Source organism: Pristiophorus japonicus, chromosome 4 (genome assembly GCF_044704955.1).
Source record: "Pristiophorus japonicus isolate sPriJap1 chromosome 4, sPriJap1.hap1, whole genome shotgun sequence".
In the NCBI taxonomy this organism is placed as follows: Eukaryota; Metazoa; Chordata; class Chondrichthyes; family Pristiophoridae; genus Pristiophorus; species Pristiophorus japonicus.
Window position 1 is genome coordinate 306,032,315 of NC_091980.1, and position 20,091 is coordinate 306,052,405.

At 45.3% G+C, this 20,091-nt stretch overlaps 1 protein-coding gene across 9 annotated transcripts in view; it reads right to left on the minus strand.

The window, feature by feature from the left end:
* ttc7b (tetratricopeptide repeat domain 7B) overlaps positions 1-20,091 on the minus strand; it is a 453,719-nt gene that overhangs the window by 348,055 nt on the left and 85,573 nt on the right. The gene's annotated exons all lie outside the window — the stretch shown is intronic.

The following is a 20,091-nucleotide window of genomic DNA, read 5'->3' on the forward strand; positions in this document are numbered from 1 at the left end:
ATGGTACCAGGGATGAGGGACTTCAGTTATGTGAATAAACTGGGGAAGCTGGGGTTGTTTTCCTTAGAGCAGAGAAGGTTGAGAGTGTTGTATATGCAGACTATGGATGTACTCTCTGTGTAGTCACTGTGTGATTGCATAAGATGGAGACTTGTTTACCTGATGTACCATCAATAAGGTTTACACTGTGTATATACATGCTGGCACCACTAGAGAGTGCAACTGGTGGAGACCGGGGGTTTCCTGCCCTAGAGGCAGGGCCCAGTATAAAAGGCTGCACACCATGCTTGTGCCTCACTCTGGAGTTTGGAATAAAGGAGAGGTCATTACAGTTTGAGTACAACACATTGCCTCGTGGAGTCATTCATAATTACATTACAGACATAACAGAGAGAAGATTTGATAAGAGGTGTTCAAAATCTTGAAGGTTTTGATAAGAGTAAATAAGGAAAAACTGTTCCCTGTGGGTAGTTAACAAATTCAAGGTGATTAGCAAAATAACCAGAGGTGTCATTAGGAAAAATTTTTTTTTACACAGCGAGTTGTTGTGATCTGGAATGCACTGCCTAAAAGGGTGGTGGAAGCAAATTGGATAGTAACTTTCAAATGTTTTGGATAAACATTTACAGGGCTATAAGGAAAAAGCAAGAAAGTGGGCCTAATTGATTAGCTCTACCAAAGAGCCAACACAGGCATGATGGGGCGAAAGATCTCCTTCTGTGCTGTATCATTCTAGATGTCGTATGCCAGACACAAGTCTCCCAAAGCAAGCGCTCTACTCGGAACTCCTTCATGGCAAACGAGCCAAAGGTGGGCAGCGGAAACGTTACAAGGACACCCTCAAAGCCTCCTTGATAAAGTGCAACATCCCCACCGACATCTGGGAGACCTTGGCCAAAGACCACCCTAAGTGGAGGAAACGCATCCGGGAGGGCGCTGAGCACCTTGAATCTCGTCGCCGAGAGCATGCAGAAATCAAGCGCAGGCAGCGGGAAGAACGTGCGGCAAACCAGTCCCATCCACCCCGTCCCTCAACGACTATCTGTCCCACCTGTGACAGAGACTGTGGTTCTCGTATTGGACTGTTCAGCCACCTAAGAACTCATGTTAAGTGTTCCGAGGGACTGCCTATGATGATGATTATCATCATTCTATAATTCTATCTAATTGCACCCACTTGACCCATCTGTTGGCCAGAGCCCATGTAGACTATGCAGCATTAAGGAAGGATCCAAGGAAGGATATACTTGCCTTGGAGCCGGTGCAACAAAGGTTCACTAGATTGATTCCTGGGATGAGAGGGCTGTCCTATGATGAGAGATTGTGTAGAATGGCCTATACTCTCTGGAGTTTTGAAGAATGAGAGGTGATCTCATTGAAACGTACAAGATTCTGAAGGGGATTGACAGGGTAGATGCTGAGAGGTTGTTTCCCCTGATGGAGTATCTAGAACTAGGGGTCACAGTCTCAGGATAAGGAGGAAGGCCATTTAAGACAGAGATGAGGAGGAATTTCTTCACTCAGAGGGTTGTGAATCTTTAGAATTCTCTGCTCCAGATGGCTGTGGATGCTGAATATATTCAAGGCTGAGATGGATAGATTATTGGAGTCTCATGGAATCAAGGGAAATGGGAATCGACCTCAACTCCATAAAATCATGGCTGATCTTCTACCTCAACTCTACTTTCCTGCACTATCCCCATATCCCTTGATTCTCTTAATATCAAAAAATCTAGCGATCGGTCTTGAATATACTCAATGACTGAGCCTCCATAGCCCTCTGGGTAGAGAATTCCAAAGATTCACCACCCTCTGAGTGAAGACATTTCTCCTCATCTCGGTCCTAAATGGCCGACGACTCCTTATTCTGACCCCTGGTTCTAGACTCCTCAGCCAGAGCAGGCTCGAGGGGTCGAATTCCTGCTCCTAATTCTTATGTTCTAAACACTTGTCCATGACTTTTGAAATCTGCACAGGTGTGGGATGTGCGGAGTACGGAATTATTCCACCGGTTGCTCTGCTGAGTGCGGAATTATTCCACCGGTTGCTCTGGATCCGGCATACGGTGTAAACGAGTTGAATTCAGATTTGAAGCCACTTTTGGCGACAGCAGCTCTGAAATAGAAACGGATTGGGAGACACTCATACAATAGCAACTTCCAGCAACTTTGCTCACAGGTTGCCATGGAAATAGAGTTGTTAATGAACATGATTTATTCATAATTCTTTTTTTTTTAAAAACAGCATAATGCAATAAAAAATTTGACTAGTAAATGACAGGACATGTTCAGCAGTGGGTAGTTGTCGTCTGGCACAGAGACTCAAAATGTCCCATTTCTGTTCACTTATACATTGCGATGCTTTTAAGCAATTTACTTTGTTGCCATAGAAACTCTACGTGACCAGACAAACCTTCTTTCGCTCCCAACCAGGTCACAGCGTCGCAATGCTTCTTACAAAATGTGATTGCAGTGATGTTTACAACCCTCTGGCAGCACCTTAAATTGCAGGGCCGATTCTAACGAATTGCCGCATAATTTTGAATGTCATTCACAACAGCTTGCAGTTATGCAGCCCCCCTTAATGTAGAGAACATCCCAGGCCCTTCACAGAGCGAGAGTTGAGGGAGATGGCTAACAGCACTGTTTGAAAAAGACAGGTTTGAGAAGGTCTTTATAGTTGGGGTTGGGGGCGGGGGGTAAGAGAAAGAGAGAAACAGCAAGGTTTTAAGGAAAGAGTCTCGCAGAGTGGGATCAAAGCAGCTGATGGCTCTGCCACCAATTGCGGAGCAAAGGGGCAGATGCACAGCAGGCCAGAACAAGGAGAACTGGCTGCGACACGAGACTGGAGCAGTTTGCAGGTTATGGATGAAGCCATGGAATGATTTGCAAGATGAAGACGAAGGTTTCCAGGCATTGGAAATGGAGGTTGGTGAGGACAGGAGGGATGGTGAAATAGGGCTTAGGACAGGGCAAGACAACGGCAAGATAACAGAGCTTCGGTTGTGTTACAGCATGTAGCTCAGCTCAGGACACTGGCAAGACTTGCATTTATAAAACGCCTTTCATTACTTCAGGACGCCCCAAAGCACTTTACTGCCAATTAAATACTTCTGAAGTGTAGTCACTATTGTAATGTAGGAAACGTGGCAACAAAGTTGAGCACAGCAAGCCCCCACAAAAAAAGTGTGTTAATGACCAGATAATCTGTTTTTTAGTGATGTTGATTAAAGGATAAATGTTGGCCAGGATACTGGAGAGAATTCCCCTAGATCTTCACCAAAATAGTGCCGCGGGCGTTTTTCCATCCAACTGAGAGGGCAGATGGAGCCTTGCTTTAACGTCTCACCCCAGTGCTGGAAAAGCCCAGTCAGGGCATGAGTTTCAGCAATAGTGAGTTGAGGTAATGGCAGAGGCCGACAAATATGAGACGATGAAGGCAAGAGGTTTTGCATGCTGTCAGGATATATATAGAAACTGGCCACGTGACTTTAGATGATGCTGCCCAGAGGCAACATGTAAACAAGGAAGACACCAAAGAAGGGATCCTGGGTACTAGAGGAGTGACAGTGCAGAGACAAGGGGCGCATTCATTGATGGAGATACTCGAGGAAAGTCTTGCAGAGGTGGACCACAGTTGAGCTCAACAGGGAGGAGAGGCGATGGAAAAGGATGGAGTGGACAACCATGTTGAATGCTCCAAAAAAAGGTCAAGGAGGAGAGGTGGAAAGATTATCTGCTTCTCCTGAATGTTCTCACCCTTTTTTATGCTAACTATTGGCAGGCATTTTTTTTATATTGTGAAGATTTATTGAGACGAAGCCTCCCTACATGTGTAGGGTTGTGGCCGGGGGAGAGAGGAAATGATGAATTGGATCTCCAGATACTTTTCTGACAGTGAGTTAGGGGTTTGTGAGTGATGTACTGGGGGAGACAAAGTAAACGGTTAGTGGTAAAGTATTTTTTTTAGTTTATTATCGGGAAGCAAGAGCCAATCAGGATAAGTGGATAGCAATGAAGTGTTTACTTCTGATTCGTCCCTGAGAAATTTAAATATATCGTAAGATTTCCTTGGTGTAAGGGCACATTTAAAGTGCGATGTGCCGTATACAAGCCTTTAATATATAATTAGATGCATTTTCTGGAGGGAGATTTATAGTATGTTGGGGAGTTGTAAACAGTTATGGAATGTGAAACACTGGACAACCTACAGTATTCAGTACTAAACAACCAGATGAGGTGTGAGGAATGCTACCACTCATCCAAATAAGGAGCCGTGCTACAGTACAGCAATTAGGGATTGCAATTGGGGGACACTTCCCAGAAAAACATAACTTCTCCAAATGGCGAGACCATATGGGTGGTGAGCAGTGAAGTCAGCCTTAAATAAAGAACTTGCATTTCTGTAGTGCCTTTCAAAACCTCAGGAAGTCCCAAAGCGCTTTACAGTCAATGAAGTATTTTTGAAGTGTAGCTGCTGTTGTGATGCAGGAAATGTGGCAATTAATTTGCACATAGCAAGCTCCCACAAACAGCAATGTGATAATGACCAGATAATAAGTGTTAGTGATGTTGGTTGAGGGAGAAATATTGTACAGGACACCAGGCGAACTCCCCTGCTCTTCTTTGAAATAGTGGGATCTTTTATGTTCACCTGAGGGGGCAGATGTCTGATCCAAAATACAGCACCTCCAACAGTGCAGCACGCCCTCAGTATTGCACTGGAGTGTCAGCCTGGATTATCTTCTTATGTCTCTGGAGTGGGACTTGAACCCACGACCTTGTGACTCAGAGGCGAGAGTGCTACCCACTGAGCCACAGCTGACACCTAGGTACACAAGTGGAACGAGCGCCTCACCATCCTTTGTTCTGTTTGTAACAGTATTGGTACAGGAGCTTTCGTGTGGTGTGACACTAATCAATACAGTCCCCACTCTGTGCCTAGCTGATCTCTAGCTGAGGTGGGAGAGGTTTAACAGGGTTAGCGAGGGGAGATCAAAGGAAAAAAAAATTTTCCTGATTACTATCCTGAGATTCCTGCTGGAGTGCTGAGTTTTGGATGAGGATTAAGTTGGGCTCAGTTGTGATGCCCTCCACTATTGAATAACCAGCCAAATTCACTGTCTAAACCCACACAAAGGCCCCAAGTTTCCACACGCGGCGAAAAAGGCGCCCCTCAGAGCTGGGCGCCTGAAAAAAAAAACGCGGTATTCTCGAGCTCCTTGCAGCTCGATGTCTGCTTGGCGCGGCACACAGGGGGTGGAGCCTACCACTCGCGCCGATTTTGTAAGTAGGAGGGGGTGGGTACAATTTAAATGAGTTTTTTGGTGCCGGCAACCCTGCGCGTGCGCGTTGGAGCGTTCGCACATGTGCAGTCTGAAGTAAACATTGGCACTCGGCCATTTTTAAAAGTGCTGCCGAAAAAGTGAAAATTTGTTTATTGAACCCTTGCAAAGGCTTGCATTTTAATTTTCTTGATATTTCTGTGTGTGAGGGAGTGCTTTTAGCAGTCAGTCCCCCTCACAGCTAGAAGGCTGCTGCTGCTCCCGACCAGCCACTGACGCCGCTGCAATCCCATGGCCGAATGGTCTCAAGTCCGTCCGGGTGCTGCATCTTCGCGGGGAATGAAGGCCTGCCTCAAGCACCAAGGCTGCTTGCTGCCTGCCCCTGCCCCGAGACCGACGCCACACCGCTGCCTGAAGCGCTGCTTGCTGCCTGCCCCGAGACCGACGCCACACTGCTGCCTGAAGCGCTGCTTGCTGCCTGCCCAGAGACCGACGCCACACCGCTGCCTGAAGCGCTGCTTGCTGCCTGCCCCGAGACCGATGCCACACCGCTGCCTGAAAGGCCTGCCTGAAGCACTTTCACACAGGTAGGAACATGGTTTATTTAATCTTTTCTTATAAATTTTTATTCAGGTTGGATTTATTTGTATAAATATAACTAAGGATTGATTATAAAATTTAATGACTTCCCTTCCCCCCCCCATCGTTCCCGACGCCTAATTTGTAACCTGCGCCTGATTTTTTGAAGTGTAGGCAAGGTTTTTTCAAGCGTACAAAAATCTTCACTTGCTCCATTCTAAGTTAGTTTGGAGTACGTTTTCACTGTGGAAACTTTCAAATCAGGCGTCAGTGGCCGGACACGCCCACTTTTGAAAAAAAAATTCAGTTCCAAAGTGAAACTGTTCTACCTGACTAGAACTGCAGAAAACTAAATGTGGAGAATTCCGATTTCTAAGATACTCCGTTCTACACCAGTTGCTCCTAAAAATCAGGAGCAAATCATGTGGAAACTTGGGGCCAAAGAATGGCCACTTGAACCAGGTGATGAAGGGTCCGCAGCATCTGTGGAACTGTACCTCTATGTAGACGTAGAGAAGATGTTCCCACTTGCGGGCGAGAACAGAACTAGGGGCCATAAATACAAGATAGTCACTAAAAAATTAAATAGGGAATTCAAGAGAGCCTTCGTTACTCAGAGAGGGGTGAGAATGTGGAATTCGCTATCACAAGGGCGAATAGTTTAGATGCATTTAGGGGAAAGCTAGATAAGCACATGAGGGAGAAAGGAATAGAAGGATATGTTCATGGGGTTAGAAGAGGGGTGGGAGAAGGCACATCTGGAGGATAAACAGCAGCATGGACCAGTTGGGCCAAGTGGCCTGTTTCCATGCTGCAAACACTTTGTAATACCTCAAGCATGAGTGAGTGCCTTCAAGGGAGCAGTGGAGTAAAGTGCGGAGGGGGGAAACTTTAAAGGGTGTTTTCACTTTCTTTTTACGAATATCACTACTTAAGTGTTAAGCGAGATGTATTTCCACAATTCTCAGACCACTCCAGTGTTGGTAAATGGAGCACTGGCCAGCGAGAGATGCAGAAAATATTTATCATAGCTCACCGTGGATTATAAAACTCTATTTATAACACTGAGATGATGGCCCCAAGTTTCCACACGATAAAAAACGGGCGCCCCTCCGAGCTGGGCGCCCGTTTTTCACGCCTAAAACAGCGCCGGGAAAAAAAACGTGCGATTCTGGAGAGCCCTGCAGCTCCTTGTCTGTTTGGCGCGGCGCCCAGGGGGGCGGAGCCTGCACTCGCGCCAATTTTGTAAGTGGGAGGGGGCGGGTACTATTTAAATTAGTTTTTTTCCTGCCGGCAACGCTGCGCGTGCGCGTTGGAGCGTTCGCGCACGCGCAGTGTGAAGGAAACATTGGCACTCGGCCATTTTTGTAGTTCTTTGTAGCTGTTTAATTTTTGAACATTTTTTAATAAAACCACATTGCCATCAGCACATCAACACTGCCCATCCCTCCCTCCCGTTCGCAGGAACGACGCTGAGCTGACTGTAAGGCTTCCACCTCAAGTGGAAGGCTGCTTGCTGCCTGGTTACTGCCTGCCTGCCCCTCCCTCCCGTTTGCGGGAACATCGCTGAGCTGACTGTAAGGCTTCCACCTCAAGTGGAAGACTGCTTGCTGCCTGGTTACTGCCTGCCTGCCCCTCCCTCCCGTTCGCGGGAACGACACCACATCGCTGAGCTGACTGAAGCACTTTCACACAGGTAGGAAGATGGTTTATTTAATCTTTTCTTTGCTTATAAATGTTTATTCAGGTTGGATTTATTTGTATAATATTTGTACAAGTATAAATAAGAATTTATTGTAGAATTTAATGACTTCCCTTCCCCCCCACCGCCACCTCGTTCTGGACGCCTAATTTGTAACCTGCACCTGATTTTTTAATGTGTAGAACAGGTTTTTTCAGTTCTACAAAAATCTTCACTTGCTCCATTCTAAGTTAGTTTGGAGTACGTTTTCACTGTGGAAACTTTGAAATCAGGCATCAGTGGCCGGACACGCCCCCTTTTGAAGAAAACATTCTGTTCCAAAGTAGAACTGTTCTACCTGACTAGAACTGCAGAAAAAAAAATGTGGAGAATTGCGATTTCTAAGATAGTCCGTTCTCCACCAGTTGCTCCTAAAAATCAGGCGCAAATCATGTGGAAACTTGGGCCCAATATTTCTAACAATACAAAAAAAAAACAAGATGGTTAGTAGAAGTTTCCCTCTGCCATTGTAGAGCCATACTGATGAAAGTCCACTTAATTCCATCAGTCACTTCCTCCCCTCCAAGCAGTATTATCAATTGGTTTTATTTCGTGATGTCAGAGTGTGTTAGTCAGCACTCAGACCTGGATTTGCTGTCTCCTTGTCCAATCTTTGAGGGAGAATGGTGGACAAAAGCGTTTAAAGAGGCAGCGCCCTAAGAATTCTGAGATACCTTGGTTTTATCTCACGTGTGCAGTAATACAATAGCTGGGACTATCACTGTAGCCCCAAGGTTACCTTAGCCACAAGCCTAGCATCACAAAGATTTCTAAACTGGGCTGAAGGTGCCTTCTAAGCTCTCATCTATTACAGTGCAGCCCCTGTTTGGTATTTTTTGGGGGAGAATTAAAACCCTCCTCTCATTTTATAGAATTTTACAGCACAGAACAGAGGCCATTTGGCCCAGTGTGTTTGCGCCAGCTCTTTGAAAGAGCGACCAATTATTCCCATTCCCCCGCTCTTTAGCCCTGATTCACTTTATCCACTCTTGTAACTCTCCTACTCCATGCACCGCCAGCACTCACTGTGCCACTGACCGGCACTCCAACTTTCCAGCAGCTATCTGTACTTTGTTCAAGTGACCGTTCGTCACATGTGCACCAACCGACCAATCTACCATGAGTGCATCGCAACCGAGCCCAATGCTGTCCTCACTCGACATCTATGCGCGCACTTTCCAGCACGGGTACTGGATCCTGATCAGAAGCAGAATACCCCCCCCCCCCCCCCCCAAGCCTGCATGGACAATGAGCCTACTGTACTGCTCTCACCACCAATTGGGTTGAGATCACAGGAACAGAAGCAGGCCATTCAGCCGCTCGGGTCTGTTTGTCATTCAATTAGATCATGGCTGATCTGTACCCGTTTATCTCTCTTTGATCCTTATCCCTCAATACCCTCACTCAAATCTATCAATCTCATTCTGGAGAGTCTGCATACATCCAGTATCCACAACCTTTTGGGGAGAAAGTTCCGCATTTCTACTACGCTTTGCATGAAAAAGTGCGTCCTGATTTCACTCCGAAATGGCCTGGCTCTAATTTTAAGACTGTGCCCCCTTGTTATGGACACTTCAACCAGAGGAAATAACTTTCTTTTGATCTACCAGATCAAATCCTTTAAATATATCCTTCTTGAGGTGCAGTGTCCAGAAAGCAGAGAGTCGGGATAAATGGGTCCTTTTTGGGTTGGAAATCGGTGGTTAGTGGTGTGCCACAGGGATCGGTGCTGGGACTACAACTCTTTACAATATACATAGATGACCTGGAAGAGGGGACAGAGTGTATTGTAACAAAATTTGCAGATGACACAAAGATTAGTGGGAAAGCAGATTGTGTAGAGGACAGAGAGAGGCTGCAAAGAGATTTGGATAGGTTAAGCGAATGGGCTAAGGTTTGGCAGATGGAATACAATGTCGGAAAGTGTGAGATCATCCACCTTGGGAAGAAAAAACAATAAAAGGGAATATTATTTGAATGGGGAGAAATTACAACATGCTGAGGTGCAGAGGGACCTGGGGGTCCTTGTGCATGAATCCCAAAAAGTTAGTTTGCAGGTGCAGCAGGTAATCAGGAAGGCGAATGGAATGTTGGCCTTCAATGCGAGAGGGATGGAGTACAAAAGCAGGGAGGTCCTGCTGCAACTGTATAGAGTATTGGTGAGGCCGCACCTGGAGTACTGCGTGCAGTTTTGGTCACCTTACTTAAGGATATACTAGCTTTGGAGGGGGTACAGAGACGATTCACTAGGCTGATTCCGGAGACGAGAGGGTTATGATGATAGATTGAGTAGACTGGGTCTTTACTCGTTGGAGTTCAGAAGGATGAGGGGTGATCTTACAGAAACATTTAAAATACTGAAAGGGATAGACAAGATAGAGGAAGAGAGGTTGTTTCCACAGATAGATAGATTTTTAACCAATAAGGGAATTAAGGGTTACGGGGAGCGGGCAGGTAAGTGGAGCTGAGTCCACAGCCAGATCAGCCATGATCTTGTTGAATGGCGGAGCAGGCTCGAGGGGCGAGATGGCCTACTCCTGTTCCTAATTCTTATGTTCTTATGCCCAAAACTGAACCCGTTAAAAGAACAAAGGGGGTAAAATTCAATTTCGGCAGGGGCGCAAAGCTTGCAGGAGCGGATTGACGCCGGACTCAATGTTCCTTTCCGCAATGGGTGGGCAATGTGCCCCTGCCCATTTTGGGCCCCTCGCTGAATTTATTTCCATTGATCTAAACTTTGTATATCCCTGTGGGAAAGGTACAGGCTAATGCTGCGGTAGCTGAGCTTTGGAGCTGTGTTAGTATTGGTTATGGTCTAGAGTTGCCGACTCGGATTGGATGGCTTCGAGGAGGTCCCATCACATCACTCTCCCACTTACCAACTGTCCCACACTACCACCCCTCACCCCTCCACTCTCGCCAATATTTTTCTAACAAATAAAGTATTCAAAGAACACAAAATAAAACACTTTAAAAAAAAAAAAAAATGACCGCACTTCCTCCCCCACCTCGACATGACTTTTCTCCTGGATTGCTTGCAGCGGTGGCCAGGAGATTAATCTTTAATTCCTGGAGATTCCAGGCCAATCCTGAAGGGTTGGCAATAACTCTATTCTGTCCATCTATCAGCTATTAAGTACCGTCCAAGACCCCAGTCTGCAATTTTATATTTAACACGCATCAGGTTCAGAGACACAGTTAAGTCCTGCTGAGGATAGTTTCCCAGCACAATTTGAACATGGAGGGCAAGGATTACAATTCAGACATTACCTATTAGAAAGATAAGCTTTTAAATTTCAAAATAAAGATGGAGCCTTCTAATATCAGAAGGGATATGAAGCCGCTAACCGCAGATAATCAATCTTATCTACAGCGTGAAGACACTGAGCCTAGATTCTACCATTATCTGTCATGTAGACAGTTTTAAAAGGATTTTATGACAAAAGCCCATCAGATCTGTGACTATATCGGGTCCCATGGAGACACAGTACTTGTAACTATGGCAACATGACCTATGACAATACAGAAATTTAATAGGATGACTGATGAGCAAAATTTAACCTGCATTCTCACCAATCTGCGTTCAGGGTGCACGTCAATATCCAGCTAACTAACCATAGAATCATATAGCGCAGAGGAAGGTCATTCGAGCCATCCTCTGCTCTTTCCCCATACCCCTGCAAAGTTTTTCCCCCTTCAACTTTTTATCCAATTGCCTTTTGAAAGTTACTACTGAATCTGCTTCCACCACCTTTTCAGGCAGTGCATTCCAGATCACAGCAACAGCAATACATTCTCTCCTTCCTTTATCCCTTGCCTTCCTGAAAACTTGCTCTCAATTAAGATGTTAACCTTTTTCAGTAACAAACTGTTTGAAAGCTTTGAATAAAGGAACTTGGAAACATTTAATCTTTTTTTATAAACAACAGAATTTTCCAGAATCTATCTTTTAGTTATATTCAATGAAAAATTAGCCACTGTTCCCCCCGCGACACCCCCCCCCCCTCCGGACACCCAATTATCTCCTTAAAGGAGCTGTCTCCTCTCTGCAATACGGGGTCCAGATGTCAACTGCTCTCAGTACCCCAGGCACAAGTGTCTGTTCTGAGCTGAACAAGAGAGGCGTTGGTGGAGAATGGTGCGGTTGACCGTGTCAAAGACTATGGGGAGGTCGAGGAAATGCACCACGACCAGAGGATGTTGATTGGGGCCGTTTCAGTGCCGGGGAGCAAGGGTCTTGGCCCAGGTCCCAGTGGCTATGCAGCACGAAACTGCCCCAGGTTCAGCACTGAATTGCCAAGCTCACTCAGCCACATTGGTGGGGGAAATGGCAGTACTACATTGGGTGTTCTTTTGAGTTTGGACCCATGAACATAGGAACAGAAGTGGACCATTCAGCTCCTTGAGCCTGTTCCTCCAATTAATTTGATCATTGTGGGATAGAGTAACAGGAGCCTTGCTTCGCACTATTGTTGCTACAACTGACCAGGGAGTGTTTGATGCTGTGTGTGTTCCATTTTCTAACACCAACACCTTCCAACACCCTGATGAGTACAAAATTCATCCCAATTTTTTTTTTTTTAAACTCAAAAAAGCACCCTAAGCACCACCATGGTTTTCTAGATCGTTATGTTGAGGAACCAACTAGGGAACAGGCTATTTTAGATCTAATATTGTGCAATGAGAAAGGGTTAATTAATAACCTTGGAGTAAAGGGGCCCTTAGCAAAGAGTGACCATACTATGATAGAATTTTATATTAAGTTTGAAAGTGATATCGTTAAATTCAAAACTAGGGTCTTAAATCTAAACAAAGCAAACTACGAAGGTATGAGGGGCGAGTTGGCTAAGGTAGATTGGGAAATTACATTAAATGGTATGATGGTAGACAAGCAATGGCTAGCATTTAAAGAATTAATACATAATTTAAAACAAATATATATTCCTTCAAGGCACAAAAATCCCACTGGAAAATTGCTCCAACCGTAGCTAACAAGAGAAGTTAAAGATAGTATGATCAAAGGAAGAGACTTATAATGTTGCCAAAAACAGCAGTAAGCCTGAGGATTGGGAGGATTTTAGAATTCAGCAAAGGAAGACCAATAAATTGATAAAGAAAGGGATAATAGAATGAGAGTAAACTAGCGAGAGACATAAAAACAGACTGTAAAAAAGACTATAGGTATGTAAAAAGGAACAATTCGCAAAAGTGAATGTGGGTCCCTCACAGGCTGAGGCAGGAGAAATTATAATGGGGAATAAGGAAGTGGCAGAGAAATTAAACAAATACTGTGTATCTGTCTTCATGGAAGAAGACGCAAAAAACCTCCCGGAAATAGTGGAGAACCAAAGGTCTAGCGAGAATGAGGAACTGAAAGAAATTAGTATTAGTAAAAAAAATAGTACTGGAGAAATTAATGGGACTGAAAGCTGCTAAATCCCTTGGACCTCATGGCCTACATCCTAGGGTTTTGAAAGAGGTGACTACAGAGATAGTGGATGCATTGGTTCGCATCTTCCAAAATTCCATAGATTCTCGAACAGTTCCTGCGATTGGAAGGTAGCAAACGTAACCCCGGTACTTAAAGGAAGGAGAAAGAAAATGGGGAATTACAGACCAGTTAGCCTGATAATATATTCTAGCATTTTCCTTTCTTTTATTAAAGACGTGGTAACAGGGCACTTAGACAATAATAATATGATTGGGCAGAGTCAACATGGATTTATGAAAAGGGAAATCATGTTTGATGAATCTGCTAAGTTTTTTTGAGATTGTAACTAGCAAAATAGACAAGGGGGAATGAGTGGATATGGTGTATTTGGATTTTCAGAAAGCATTTGATAAGGTGCCATACAAGAGATTATTAAACAAAATTAGGGCTCATGGGATTGGGGCTAATATACTAGCATGGATTGAGGATTGGTTAACTGACAAAAAGTAGAGAGTAAGAATAAACGGGTTATTTTCGGGTTGGCAGGCTGTAACAAGTGGGGTACCACAAGGATCAGTGCGGGATTGTCCTATGAGGAGAGATTGAGTAGACTAGGTCTATATTCTCTAGAAGATTGGGAGGTGATCTCATTGAAACATACAGAATTCTTACAGGGCTTGACAGAGTAAATGCAGGGAGGATGTTTCCCCTGGCTGGGGAGTCTAGAACCGGAGGTCACAGTCTCAGAATAAGGACATTTAAGACTGACATAAGGAGAAATTTCTTCACTCAGAAGGTGGTGAATCTTTGGAAATCTCTACCCCAGAGAGCTATGGAGGCTCAGTCATTGAGTATATTTAAGACAGAGATCAATAGATTCTTGGATATTAAGGGAATCAAGGGATATGGGGATAGTGCAGGAAAATGGAGTTGAGGTAAAAGATCAACCATGCTCTTATTGAATGGCGGAGCAGGCTCAAGTGCCGAATGGCCTACTCCTCATTTCTTTTGTTCTAATATAGTACGGCCCATCTGCCCTCTCAGGTGGACGTAAAAGATCGCACTATTTCGAAAAACAGCTGGGGAGTTCTCCCATGTGTCCTGGACAATATTTCTCACACAACCGACATCACTAACACAGAATACCTGGTCATTTTCTCATTGCTGTTCGTGGGACCGTGCTCTGCATAAATTGGTTGCCACATTTCCAACATTACAACAGTGACTACATTTCAAAAATACTTCATTAGCTGTAAGGAGCTTTGGGGCATCCTGAGGTTGTGAAAGGCGCTGTATAAAATGCATGTTCATTCCTGATCGATAGATTTTTGGATATTAAGGGAATCAAGGGATATGGGAATCCAACGAGAAGGTGGAGTTGAGGTAGATCAGCTATCATCTTATTGAATGGTGGCGCAGGTTTGAAGGGCCGACCGGCCAACTCCTGCTCCTATTTCTTATGTTGTTAGAAGGGGAAGACAGTTAAAAGTAATAAGAAATGAATCAAGAGGTCCAGTGCTTCTATATTCCTGTGTTCAGTCATGGATTAGTGGCATGTGGATTCAAGCCTACAATTGATTCTCTCTTCCCCCGCCCCCCCCCTCCACCACCACCACATCCAGTTCCCAATCTGGGCTGTGCCACTCTGCAGAGCCAATGTGTGCTGGCAAGCTCTTCTACCATGGGGGCATCACAACCAAGCTCCAATCCTGTCCTCACCCACCGTTTATATTCTCACATTCGAGCAAGAATCACCGGATAGCGACCAGGTACAGGAACTCTGGCTGGTTTTGGAATCCCTTACCCAAGGCCACACAGGCCAATTGCTGCTCTGATGAACAATAACTGACTCAGGAGAGATGGAGAATCCAATCTGTGATCTTGCTGGTCTGTAAGGTTCAGTTGCTGCTTACTGTACTTACCAACTGAGTAATGGAATATTACATAGAATTGCACAGAATGTACAACACCGAAACAGGCCATTTGGCCCAACTGGTCCATGTTTATGCTCCACACGAGCCTCCTCCCACCCTATCTGCATAACTTTCCATTCCTTTTTCCCCCTCAAGTAACCAGTTCTGATGAAAGGTCATCGACCTGAAATGTTAACTCTGTTTCTCTCTCCACAGATGCTGCCCGACTTGCTGAGTATTTTCAACATTTTCTCTTTTCATTAGAAAAGGCTTTCACTCTGAGATTATGGTTCCACTATCACTTTATGCAGATCTGAGCTGAGACACCAAGTGTCAGCAGGCTAATGGAGGGAGGGGGGGAAATCATCACAGCCACGATTTCAAAGCAGTCGGGGAATTCTCTCCGGTGTCCTGGCCAATATTTATATCTTAAGCAACATCATGTCGGTTGAGGGATACATATTAGTCAGGACACTGGGGACAACTCCCCTACTCTTTTTCGAAATAGTGCTGTGGGATTTTTTACTTCACCTAAGACGGGGCCTCGGTTTAACGTCTCACCCAAAAGACGGCAACTCCGGCAGTACAGCACTCCCTCAGTACTGCATTTCAATGCTGGGGATGTTAGCCTGAGTGAGGACGCTGATGTTGGTGCGCCTGTCCTCCCAGGGGATTTGTAGGATCTTGCGGAGACATCTTTGGTGATATTTCTCCAGCAACTTGAGGTGTCTACTGTACATGGTACTCAGGCTAACATCCCCAGCATTGAAGCACTGACCACACTCTATCAGCTCTGCTGGGCAGGCCACATAGTCCACATGCCAGACACGAGACTCCCAAAGCAAGTGCTCTACTCGAAGCTCCTTCATGGCAAACGAGCCAAAGGTGGGCAGCGGAAACGCTACAAGGACACCCTCAAAGCCTCCTTGATATAGTGCAACATCCCCACTGACACCTGGGAGTCCCTGGCCCAAGACTGCCCTAAGTGGAGGAAGTGCATCCGAGAGGGCGTTGAGCACCTCGAATCTCAACGCCGAGAGCATGTAGAAATCAAGCGCAGACAGCGGAAAGAGCGTGCGGCGAACCAGTCCCACCCACCCCTTCCCTCAACGACTATCTGTCCCACCTGTGACAGAGTCTGTGGCTCTCGTATTGGACTGTTCAGCCACCAAAGAACTCACTTCAGGAGTGGAAGCAAGTCTTCCTCGATTCCGAGGGACTGCCTATGATGATGATGAGTACTGCACTAGGTGTGTTAGCCTGGGAACGGTGAATCCAGATGTTTCTCTCAGCCTTTGAAAAGGGAAGGAAAGTCGGGAGGCCGTACTATCTGCTCACAGCACTTCCCTGACATCTGTCCGAAAGAAAATCCACTTGCAAAATTTCCTCAGGCCTTCAGCCTTTGCAGGGGTACGCCGTTTAGCATCTGCTTCGCACCAGGTCGTCTCTCTTTGGTGATGTGACTGACGGGGAAGCCTGCCTGCAATACCTGAGTGGCTACATACACTTTAATAGGATCTGTACCCCCGGAGCACTGATCCACAGTCACCCGAGGCCAGGAAAACATAACTGTTGTCTTGAATACAGTGCATACAGCCCATTACTGAGACGCACATGGTGTGATGGAAATGCAAACTCTTTGCGAAGGCTGATACTCCGAGGAGATTTTGATCATTTTAAAACATATAGTATATTTCTAATTTTACTTTTTCCTACTTAGATAGTCAGGCAATTCTTTGAACAGAGAGAAGAGGGAAGTTCCCGAGCTTCTCTCTGGAGGGAGCTTCGTGGGCCGAATTGCCTTTCCTCGCTTCACATTTTATTATATTCGTATACCTTTTCTTCCCTTTTAATCGGCAGAGATTTGACCTGATGCATCTTGATGGATTTTTAGGCAGCTGTATGAAGTGCCTAGAGAATTCGATCAATCTTACCTGGGTTGATACAAGACACTGAATCTGTGTCCTAAAGAACCAATTCCTCAAATCTGTCTGTCTCTCCGTCTCTCTCTCTCTCTTCCTCCACCCCCCCGACCTTGTTTCTTTCTTTCTCGCTGTCCGTCTGTCTTACTTTACTCTTTCTGTCTCACTCTTTCTCTTTTTACCCCCTCTGACTGACTATCTCACATGCTCTAACAGTCGGAGAAAAGAAAATATGAAACAAGGGTTTTTCATAATGGGTCCAGCAGATTTTTTAATAATTCCATCAACTAATAAAGCACACTTCAAATGCAGCCCCAAGTCAGTCTAATTCTGTTCCACAACAGCTTGTACACTTGACTAGAATGATACCAGGGCTGAAAGGGTTAAATTATGAGGACAGGTTGCATAGACTCGGCTTGTATTCCCTTGAGTATAGAAGATTATGGGGTGATTTAATTGAGTTATTCAAGATGATTAAGGGATTTAGGGTAGAGAGAGAGAAATTGCTTAAAATTAGTGCTAATCCATTGATGTCAGGACACAAAGGGGTCGTGGAAATCTGGAACTCCGCCCACACCCCCCCAAAAAAATTGTTGTTGCGCTGGACATCAAATGAAAATTTCAAAACTGAGATTGATAGATTTTTGTTAGGTACAAAACCAAGATGGGTAAATGGAGTTAAGATGCAGATGAGCCATGACCTAATTGAATGGCAGACCAGGCTCGAGGGGCTGAATGGCCTACTCCTGTTCCTATGTAACTGATGTTTATTACACACATGATGGACTATTTTGGAAGATCACTGCACCTCATTCCGAGCACAGTCCCCCGTGTGATAGAAACATAGAAAATAGGTGCAGGAGTAGGGCATTTGGCCCTTCGAGCCTGCACCACCATTCAATAAGATCATGGCTGATCATTCCCTCAGTACCCCTTTTCCTGCTTTCTCTCCATGCTCCTTGATCCCTTTAGCCATAAGGGCCATATCTAACTCCCGCTTGAATATATCCAATGAACTGGCATCAACAACTCTCTGTGGCAGGGAATTCCACAGGTTAACAACTCTCTGAGTGAAGAAGTTTCTCCTCATCTCAGTCCTAAATGGCATACCCCTTATCCTAAGACTATGGCCCCAAGTTTCCACATGATTTGCTCCTGATTTTTAGGAGCAACTGGTGGAGAACGGAGTATCTTAGAAATCGGAATTCTCCACATTTAAGTTTTCTGCAGTTCTAGTCAGGTAGAACAGTTTCACTTTTGAACAGAATTTTTTTTTCAAAAGGAGGCGTGTCCGGCCACTGATGCCTGATTTCAAAGTTTCCACAGTGAAAACGTACTCCAAACTAACTTAGAATGGAGCAAGTGAAGATTTTTATAGGCTTGAAAAAACCTTGTCTACACATTAAAAAATCAGGCGCAGGTTACAAATTAGGCGTCGGGAACGAGGTGGGGGGGGGAGGGGGGGGAAGGGAAGTCATTACATTCTACAATAAATCCTTAGTTATACTTATACAAATATTATACAAATAAATCCAACCTGAATAAAAATTTATAAGCAAAGAAAAGATTAAATAAACCATGTTCCTACCTGTGTGAAAGTGCTTCAGGCAGGCCTTTCAGGCAGCGGTTTGGCGTTGGGACCGACCGACGGCAGTGGGGGGGGGGGGGGAGGGAGGGAGAAGGCTGCAGGAAGCCTCATTACTTGAGGCAGCCGTTTGCCGTCGGGCCCGACCAACGGCAGGGGGAGAAAGCTGCAAGAAGCCTCAGTACTGATCATGGAAGGGCAATGTGGTTTTATAAAAAATGTTAAAAATTGAACAGCTACAAAGAATTTGAATAGTCTCAAACAAGTGCATGTTTATCACAGTCTATCTTTAATTACAGAATGCACTCCCTCACCTTCACACACAGAAATATCAAGAAAATTAAAATACAAGCCGTTGCAAGGGTTCAATAAACATATTTTCACTTTTTCTGCAGCACTTTTTAAAATGGCCGAGTGCCAATGTTTCCTTCAGACTGCACGTGCGTGAGCGCTCCAACGCGCACGCGCAGGGTTGCCGGCATGAAAAAAACTCATTTAAATTGTACCCGCCCCCTCCTACTTACAAAATCGGCGCGAGTGGTAGGCTCCGCCCCCTGGGCGCCGCGCCAAGCAGACATCGAGCTGCAAAGCGCTCGAGAATAGCGCGTTTTTTTTCAAGCGCCGTTTTCGGCGCGAAAAACGGGCACCCAGCTCGGAGGGGCGCCTGTTTTGCCGCGTGTGGAAACTTGGGGCCTATGTCCCCTGGTTCTGGACTTTCCCAACATCGGCAACATTCTTCCGCATCTAACCTGTCCCGTCAGAATCTTATGCGTTTCTATGAGATCCCGTCTCATCCTTCTAAACTCCAGTGAATAAAGGCCCAGTTGACCCAGTCTCTCCTCATATGACAGTCCAGCCATCCCTGGAATCAGTCTGGTGAACCTTCGCTGCACTCCCTCAATAGCAAGAACATCCTTCCTCAAATTAGGAGACCAAAACTGAACACAATATTCCAGGTGAGGCCTCACTAAGGCCCTGTACAACTGCATTAAGACCTCCCTGCTCCTATACTCAAATCCCCTAGCTATGAAGGCCAACATACCATTTGTCTTCTTCACCACCTGCTGTACCTGCATGCCAACTTTCAATGACTGATGAACCATGACACTCGGGTCTCGTTGCACTTCCCCTTTTCCTAATCTGCTGCCATTCAGATAATATTCTGCCTTTGTGTTTTTGCCCCCAAAATGGATAACTTCACATTTATCCACATTATACTGCATCTGCCATGCATTTGCCCACTCACCTAACCTGTCCAAGTCACCCTGCAGCCTCTTAGCATCCTCCTCACAGCTCACACCGCCACCCAGTTTAGTGTCATCTGCAAACTTGGAGGCATTACACTCAATTCCTTCATCTAAATCGTTAATGTATATTGTAAAGAGCTGGGGTCCCAACACCGAGCCCTGCGACACTCCACTAGTCACTGCCTGCCATCTGGTACCTCGTTCCAGTGGCCACTCTTCACCTGTGTATCTGTTGGCTATCTGGCTGCAGAGACATCAGAGCTGAGCCCAATCTACCCAATTCTTAGGCCATAGCTAAAGTACTACATACAATTCTAGTCACCACATTACAGGAAAGATGTGATTGCACAAGAATCTACAGAGGAGATTTATGAGGATGTTGCCAGAAC